The sequence below is a fragment of the Pagrus major genome, chromosome 13, assembly GCF_040436345.1.
Source record: "Pagrus major chromosome 13, Pma_NU_1.0".
NCBI lineage: Eukaryota > Metazoa > Chordata > Actinopteri > Spariformes > Sparidae > Pagrus > Pagrus major.
This window is the reverse complement of record NC_133227.1, coordinates 5178244-5188508: the sequence shown is the minus strand read 5'-3', so window position 1 is coordinate 5188508 and position 10265 is coordinate 5178244.

Sequence of the window (10265 nt, the reverse complement as noted above, 5' to 3'; positions counted from 1 at the left end):
CTCCTGGTTCAGTACACAGTAAGTGTACGCTCAGGTATGGCAACTATAACATCTCCTCTATACGACACTGCCAGTTAACGATAACAACCACATGCTGAAACAAGACAAGTGGGAAGAGAGTGAAACAGCCTACAGTATAATGTGGCAAATTGTTTACAAAGGCTGTGAGAGGCCTAAAGGAACAGACAGAAAAGGACAAAAAAGCAATAGGGAATGGAGAGAGAGAGAAAGAGATGAGAAGGGGTCAAAAGGGCAGTGAGTGAGGAGAGAAAAAGGGAAGCACCATGGTCATATTTTATAGCCGACAGCAAGCGTGTGGTCTGGCAGGCACACCAGGAGTTAGTTTATTAGAGTCATTTCTTTTACGAGGGGCTGTCCGACCCAAAAAAAAAAACAAAAAAAAATGAGCAGGTTCAGACCAGTCATATTTACCCACTGTCTTGACAAAAGGATATGGCTCCATAAAGCACTATACTGAGTCCTTCCTTATATAGCCAATCCATGTGTAACCACAGATTCATGTGTACACAAGAGCACTTAATGCACAGATATCCATTAATCCTGTGTGTATGTGACACGTACAGTATATCACAAGGCTACCCAACAGCTGTATCACGGGTGACAAGTTTCAGGCACATCTGAACGCAAAACCAGTACATACAGTGAGTCAGCACCAATGAGTCTCTAATGTGATAATGAGTGAATTTCTCACCATATGGCGCCAAATTAATCTATAAAGTTCTGGAGAGATTTATGATGTGATCTTTTTTTCAGTTCACAGCTTAATTATATAAAATGTATAATATTAAAAAATATTCAGTGAAATTCCCTTTGTTTAGATAGAAATACAACAAGCATTACGCTTGTCCAATCCAAATCCAATCCAAATTTATTTATAAAGCATGGCCAACAGCTGGCCAAAGTGCTGAAGAGTAAGAAATAGCAAAAATAAAACAACACGAAAACAACACAATATAACACAAAGACTATAAGAACATGAAAGGCAACCCTCATACTGAATCAAAAGCCAAGGAATAAAAATGTGTTTTGAGATGAAATTTAAAAACAGACAGTGTAACGGCCAGCCTAACATGTAGAGGCAACTTAATCCAGAGTTTGGGGGAAGCAGCTGCAAAGGTGCAATCTCCCCTGTGTTTCAACCTAGATCTGGGGACAACCAAAATCAACTGGCCACCAGACCTGAGTGACCTTGATGTAACATGTAGTTGTAAAAGGTCAGAGAGATAGGTTGGAACTAGCCCATTCAATGATTTATAGGTAAACAATAAAATCTAAGCTTGTGACTTGTCTTCTAATATTTTGTCCGCCACCATTTTCAAACATGGAAGAAGAGATTATTATAAACATTTGCTCATATAATACCAACAAATGTCATATGTCATTATGAGACACTGCAGGTTATTTTTTATAAAATATATTCACAATAACTGCAAATATCAAGTGACTAAAAATTGATTTAAGCTTAAATGTTCACAATAAGCAGCATCACCTCTCAAATGTCAGCTCCCCATTCATACATACTCCTCAAATTACTGTTTGCTTTCAGTGATGCTCCCGTAGGTCTTGGTATAAATGTGCTTTTTTTTTTAAGCAAACATCCAACAAATATCAAAATACATATGACAGCACACGTACTCCCACAATCTAATGCTACTATTTCAGCTGAACCACATGACTGCCACATCACGACGGAGCTATCGCTGCAAAAACGTTCCATCAAAGAACGGGGATATTTTTATAAAGAGATATGTCTTTAATATGCAATCAGACAAGCAGAGGATTTCAGTGTCACTAACGCCTGGCCTGTGGTTTATTCAGGGATTACTCTAAACCGTTTAGTGAAATGGTGTGTGATCATTGCAATGATACTGTCTTTTCAGCCCTAAGCCTCATTGCCAGATACTAAAGCGAAATCGTTCTTCTGTCACATCCTTTCACCTGCTGCCTGAGCTTAACTACGGCCTTTAAACAGTGACCTCAGTCCTTCAATTAACCAAGCAAAAAAAAATTGGGCCTCAATGATTCTCCACATCACAAACATATAGAAATATTTATGTGATGAACCCCTTCTTTCTCCAAGATGCAATATATTTCTGTCTCTCCTGAATAGACCACATATTAATAGACAGATGCCCCTTATAGAGATTTTGCTACTAAACAACAACAATCTCCAATAACTTCTTTCCTACTGTAAACATAATAGATAAATATGTAATATCTCCCCTAACAGACTAGATAAATACAGAACAGAACAGTGGGCTTACAAAACCTTAAGTTTGGTACCTCTAACAATTCAGTCTCAGCCACCAGCACGGCAGAGCGACCTTCAAGCCCGGCTGTTGTTATTTTCCATAGAGGTCAGCAGCTAAGAATGTGAAGCATGCAGAGCCTGAAACATGCCTTTCTCTTCCCAACAGCCCCCACCACTTTTTTCTAAATAATTTTAGCTGTAAGTCATATACAGTACCTCCATTTCTGTTTGTTTAAAATAAATATGTTTTAAAGGATACTATAAACTGACTCTATCATCCTGTATGTCCCTGTCTTGCCTTTTTCTGTGCCTGTCCCACACTTTTGCCAGGTTTGTGCCCCACAGCATTGTGAGCAAGATTACTGAATACAGTATGTCACCATAATGATCTTGGTGAGTGTTTCCAAGAGCAGTAATCATTCGAGAGACCTGTGAAAAAATAGGAGAGCTATTTTAATCTGTTTCCCTGCAGGATATCCTTGGACAGTATGTAGATTTTCCAACAGCGTAACTCAAAACAAATATGAACTGGACTTGAATGTCACCCTAAGCAGCGTAGCTAACCTTGTGGCAATTTGCTTTGTTAAACTGTGCACAATATGAAACTGCGGATGACAATAAGACGGGATACGTAATTAATTATTCATTCAGTTTTCACAATGATTTATTAATTTCCTTTATTTCCTGAGAAATATTTTTTTGCAGCTACTCAAAGGTTTATATTGATATAGTATATAACATGTAACGTCTCTATGTAGGACCTGAAATCAAGCTCTGTGTATCTACAGTCTATGAATGTCATGTAGAAATTACATCCATCTGCATGGCCCAGTTATCACCTCAACTTGATCATCACAATCTACTGTGACAATAAAGCTAACAATTAAGGTCTAAAGCTACATGATTAATCATTATTAACTTTAATTTATCATATTCTTAAGTCTATTCTTTACCAAAGAGTGGACAGACAAAGTTAGTGACTGCCTGGAACAGAAGATCAAATATGTAATATATATAGTATAATATGTTTTCAGGAGTGTGTTGAGACAACTCTACTTTAAAAACACACAGAGCAGCTCGAAAAAAGAGCACTTGCTAAACATGGTAAGCATCACAATCGTGACTCTGCTCTACACATCTTTCTCAGAGTTGGACAGCAAAGTTGACAGGGCATCCTGAATTCTTGGCTGATTAGTTGGTCTCGCTGTATTCTCTTTGGCTGCAGATGTTAAATGCCAGGATTGGGTGACAAAATCAAATAGTTTGACCAAATACCTCAATAGTGATACTGTGACAATATTGTGACTATTGGTACTTTCACAAAATATTTAATAATGAAGTCAGTAAAGGCAAATTTAGAAAATGACATCACTCAAAACTAAGAAGAGAGAACAGTTATATCATATTACGATAAAATTAAGATGGTATATTGTTTCATATCACAGTAACGATATTACATCAGCCCAAGCTCAGAGTAAAAATGGTTGCCGTGATTTGCAACTGTTGTGATGTTGTGAGGCAGATTTTACACACAGCATGCATCTTCGTTCGTGCTTCCCAGTAAGTTCATCAAATCCGAAATATCCCAAGATGGCCACATTCAAAATACTGGGTGCGTATCTCCCAACATATAACAGTATTCTTAGCCTAATGTTCACCCACAATTCAATGCAGGAAAGCGATGTTGCAACCTTACTTTACAACTTCATTGTTTAGACAAAAAATCAACAATCAACATCAGTAGGCTATGATTTTGGGTGAGCTGCAGACTTTAGATTAACCTCTGTCACTGTAAGAATGTTCATGTTAATTGCAGGACAAAAAGTTAGTACACAAGTAAACTGTGAAGTTTTACTGCCAGAGTTCTCTCTCCATTTCAGTCTGCTCAGCTGGCCCTAGTTTTGGTTTGGATTATCCTCAAGTCAGCTTTGGCCTTAACTGGTCTGACTGTCAACAGGTCTTTTTTGGATAGAGTCTCCTTTTTAGAGAATTAAATAATGCACATCAGGTTTCTCCACACTGTTATGTCTGGACACCACTGGGTCTCAAGTGTGACCTGAATCTGTACTAATGCTATGTTAAGCTCTGTATTCATACAGTACATGAAAGAAATCAATGATGCTCATTTAACTTTTAATTAGTGCTACCTTCTTTGATCATTGTTACCGGAGTGATCAATTCCGCCCTTGTTTGTCAACATCCATTTAAGCTGCCAACAATGTTTAGCACTTTAGCTCTCAAACAAGCAGCTACACTGTTTGAACAGTTAGCAGGCTAGCTATTATCCACATGATTCTCCCTAATGCATTCATCATTAACAGCACAATGCATGAACGCATCCATCATGTCCTTTGGGATCCTGTTCATGCTTACACATATTTAAATTTTGGGCTTGAAACAGCAGCTCCAACCACAAACAATAAAAAGACAGCATAAAGCAACAACACAAACTGCAGAAAGGGCGCTATAGATGATTGGCTTACAAGGAGACTGCTGTTATTTGAACCGCCAGGAGTAAATCCTGCCTGCTCTGGAGTGAAGACATCACACTGTCCCGTTCCTTCCTGTGTGTGGAAGTGTGTGCGTGTGTTTATTTCTGGACATGTGAGATGTCTGAACAAATGAACAAGAGAAAACAAGACATACCCTGAGAGAACCAGAGCAGCTGAGTCTAATCCAAAGATGAACCACAGACCAGCCAACACATCATAAAATCCAACAAACACAACACACGCCCCCACACGCGTGTGTGCACACACACATACATAAATGATAAATAATAAACCATGTGAAGAAACACTGTAAGAGTGCTGCAGTATCGAACAGTTTACTAAAGGGTGTTAGAGCAGTTGTACAAGAGGGTAAAAACTTTTATATTGATCTTGGTTGAGACCAAACAAACTACAGTAACATCAGCTGTTTGTGAGTAACTTACCCTTTTCCACACAAGTCTGCCTGTTGTCAGTCCTTCATTCCAGCTAGGCAAGTTTGTTCCTCAGATTTCTTTCGTCTCAAGATGGAGGCAAAAACTCTCCAAACACAATTCCTTTGCTCTGAGTGTTTGTTATTCTGATTCTACCAGGTCCAGTTCTGCTTCTCTCCTGCTGATTGCTGCACGAGCTGCTAACATGACAGCACAGATAAACAACCAGCTGGAATGAGAGAGACCAGTGAGTGCTGAAACACAGGTGCATGCTGCTCCCAGCGAATACAAACACAGAGAGACAGCTCAGAGGAGCACAGTATGAAACGTTCTTTTGCCAGTGGTTCCCCTTATGTGGGACTCAAACCTTACTCCACCTCCCTCCTCCTCCTCCTCCCTGCACCTCCCCTCCCTCTCTCACAAACAGCTCCAAGACAGAACAGAAAAGGACTCAGAAGTTGCTGTTTCTTGAGATTTTTCCTGTGAACAGTTGCAGGTACAACAAAGAACTCCTGTCTTTTTGCTTGCATAATTCACAGAACAACTTATGTACAAGAAAGTTGAAGTACAGCAAACGAGTGTGACTTATTTTTTTATCTAAAGTATACAGAAACTAGCACCTCTTTTTTGACAGAACGAGTAGAAGTATTGGTACAAACTGAGGTAATATTTGCAACTGTTCTAGATATAAGAAACCCTTAACCAGAAGTGCAACTATTCCTTATTAATATCTTTGTAGAGATCAGTGGTAGAAGGGAGATGAAATCACTGATGTTTTACTTGTTTATCCTTATGCAGCATGATAAAAAATAATCTGATGTTGCTTTCATTACACAAACCTCCGATTTAGAGTTTATATTTTATGTTCCTTCTGAATAACTTAAAGTCAAACCTGTACAGAGTTCAATTACCACAGAAATACCCTGAAATGCAAAAGGTATTTCTGTACAAAGGTCACTAAGCTTGGCAATGTCACATCTTTCACACAAAATAAATAAGACAAACAGCGGCCGTACTGTTAAGGAAGCATTACTTTAAACACACAATGTATGTCATTTCTGCCGCAACCGGTCTCTCATTAAAACAATGAAAACAAAAGAAGTAGTTTGACACCATCGTGAAGGAGCATGGGATCATGGGAATCTTGATTGTTTAACAACCACCCATGAAAATTACAATGAAATCCATATACGTATCTCAGGCAAGGTTAAAGTTTACTCATGCTGACTGACTTCCTTCCTTACTTTTGACATATCATCTGGTGTTTCAAGTTTCCACAGAAGTTAAAGCCACAGGCAGCCATATTAAACGCACCATTACCTTGAATAAAATTACAGATTTCTCTGGTTTGAACATTGTTGGAAACGTTTAGTAAAATGGAAGTACACAGCTCAACAAAATCTATAACAAATGTTTAGATATTTTCAGAATTTTTTTCTATAGTATATAAAATAATATAGTGGCAAGAAACGGGGAAAGAGAGAGAGAAGGGTCTAGAATCAAGCCCAGGCTGCCATGTTCAGGAAGAGGCCTCTGTACATGGGGCACATGCTCTACCAAGTGAGCTAACGGGGCTTCAAAATGACCTACAGTAACTGTGCATTAGTGGAAATACTCATCACTATGGTGTTGAAATTTCCATTTTATAAAAAGAGGTGAGGGGGAGGGCCCATGGAGGCTTTTGCAAAACTGACTCAATGCCTACCTTGGGCAAAAGCTGGCCTTGAACAGCCCTTGCCAGCTCTCACTTGCCTAATTTCTGAAAGACCAAGTAGCATTTACAGGAGTCTAAGCAGAACTTCAATATTTTCCACTATCAAAAAAGTAAATTATTATTTGTTACCACTTCTATAGTGAGAATATTGTGAAAATAGTCAATCCAGAAAATAAATATGCTCTGAACAGTTTAATATATAAGGTAGATATGATGTTGTACCTGGCGGGCTGCCCGCTGTGTTTGCTGCAGTTTATCACATTCCCCCTGTTCTTGAATGCTGAAGCCAGTTTAGCCCATCTTGAGAATATGAAGTGGCCTCACTAACTCGTGACAGCTGTGTCAAAACCTATTAGTGTCCAGGATGACTAGCTCTGTTGTTCAAAGGCATAAGGCTAAATCTGTTATCACAGAGAGCCCTTAACTTTATTTATATTTGACTGCTATTAAGTAGGCCTGTCATTCTTTTTAAAACAATCACTTCATTCAACCAATGAAGCCTAATCCTCCACTATCTTTGTAAAATAATTGACATTCATTTAATTTTAAAATATTAATTCACCCCACCCACTGCCTTCTTGGGTGACGAGCTAACAGGTGACTTTGTTGTCACGGTGATGTTAGTGTTACACCGTGTCAACACAGGAGGCGTAGCCCGAGCTGCACATTAGCAGTAGCAGCTTCAGTGCTCCATCTGTGTCTACACAGGATGCGTTCAGGCACAGCATTGAGTGTAGGTCACCCACATTTTGGCAGGACTAAGAGCCCAATACGCAATCAGTGTAGTTATGTGTGTAAAACTGGGGAAAATACACTAGAGGCATAAAAATACGCATGTATTCAGCTGCACTGATTAAGATTAAAAGCGGACCTGTTCTGTCAGGCACGTGTGAACGTGAAAACAAATAAACGCAGCTGGAACATTTTCTCTGTAGACGTGCAATAAGGCAGCTGCATTTTTAAAAGTCAACAAGCAGCCTTATGTTCATCCTTGATTTTTTTTTCACATTTATTTTGTTGAATCCCAAATGACACTGTAGAAAACCCTCATTTGAAAATTAACTATGTTTACAGACAACTCTTTAGTAGCAAAAGCCTTAATAAAATCACAAAGTGGTGAACCTCAAACCGTCCGTGATTGTGAACGACTAAGCTTTCCAAGGATGACCATTTCACACCCAATCATGATACTGACACCTGTTTTTTAATGTTGTTTGACCTGTTAAAACCTGTTTGAAATGTGTGGCTGGCATCAAACTCAAACAAACAAACAAACAAATATTTACAAAAATCAATGAAGTCGATGGTGTACAACATTAAATATACTGGGGAGGGGGGTTTAAACTGTTTTTGATTGAGTATATGTCCAAAGGGATTAACAACTATTACATTCTGTTTTCTGTTTCTTTTTTGCACAGCGTCCCAACTCTTTTGTAATCAGGTTTTACAAATGACTTCTCATGACTTCTTCGCATGGTACTTTTATATGTTTTGCACTGACAAAAACAACAGCAATAACCTATTTATTGATGGAGCAAAAGTGTATACAATAGATAACAGACAATAAGTGCAGCTGTGTTCACAAAAATACTTATTATTTTTAAGCAGACTCTTTATGACGTTTTGTGTTTGTAGAAGTTACAACAGATGATTTTATGATAAACACAATGCATTTTACCTGCCCAACACCACACAGCAGACAGGTGAATGTAGTGGAGCACTTAGTAAATGAAGAGCCACATAACTCACACAGAAGTATGTGTGTGAGTTGCTCTTGACTTGATTTTTGGAAAGCTTTTTTTTAATTGTTTGTATTCTTTGGATTTCACATGTTTGTGACCACAGCTTCTTGCTTGCACTGTCCACAAGTGGCCAAATGCAGCAGGAGAAGGAGCCTATGGCAGCTCTTAATACTTTTGCATGTGCTTGATACTTGATTTCAAGTGAGGCAGAGTGGCCACATCTTTAAAATAAATGGAGCTGTTTTTACATTTTAAGTGTAAATAAATAGCAAACACATAGTGTGGAAGACACAAAGTAAATGAAAAGTTTTAGAACAAAAATTGAAGAGTTTTATGAATAAATGTGTAATTTATGTATTCATTTATTTAAATCCAGAATATTGAAAAATAAATAACAATTGATTTAATCAATCAATAAACTGAGGATTAAGATTTACTGAGTAGCATTACTAAACCTGTGTGATAAGTGGATCCTGCTTATACCATGGATGCTTGGATATTCAAAAATATCAACTGTTCATTAACAATATATACAGAACTATAAATCTATGATACAAAATAGTCAGATCTGCAAATCACCAGCATTTTTACTCCTTGTTTTATATTTCCTAACAGCTGAAACAGAGACAAGAACAAACCCTTCTCAAAGTGTTCAACTATGTAGACGAGTGAGAGTGTGTGTCACTGAATACCTACCTGCTGTACGCAGGAATGTTGGTCCTCGCTGTCACTGCGCTCTGACCCCTGCAGGGAAATGTTATTATTTTCAATTATTTATACAGTTTAGTGTTACAGGTTAGCTACAATAGACATACTGTATATTCAGCAAAGCACAAATAAAACACTTAATTAGATATAACAATACATAAGACATATAACAAAATACGTGCCAGGATATTTGAATAAGGTACAAATATTAGTCACACAATTGACTGTCTCTTAACTATGTTTTTAAATCGCATGGATTAAGTATGACCTGACCTAACCAAAAGGCACCAAGCCAACTTATATTACTTGGCCTATTTTATGTGGAAAGCATGTAAATGTTCAAGGTTTTGTTGGTTTTGGTATCAGCTGTTTCGGTGGGATTAGTCAGCAGTAATCACTCTTTTGGCTCTGCTATCTTATTGAGGCTATGATCTTAAAAATAAACACTAGCTTTGAGTTTATCTTGAGCATAAAAATACTTACAATAATACTTTCATATTTACAAATACGCTGTAGCTAAGATAAGGTCTGTTTCAACCAGGCAAAGCACTCAATGCTTTGCTATTTCATAGTAGTAGTCGTCTCATAGTAGTCTCAAACGTCACGCTGAACGAAGAAGATGTTCAGTCTGGATTGTGACACTGAAATTCTTTAATATGCTGAAATATTTAACCCTCAAAATGAAAGATTTTACTCACCGTTTGTCTCATTGGATAAAAGTTTAGAATTTGATGGCCCATAGTCTAACACACTGTTAAAACTGCGACTGATATTGGTCATCAAACAGCACCATCTAGTGTTAGTGTGTGTGTGAGTGTGTGAGTGTGAGTGAGACATCTTGGAGCTTCAAAGAAACTAACTCAAGAGCGCTGATAGCAGTTTATGAAGGGGATTCATTTCTAGTCA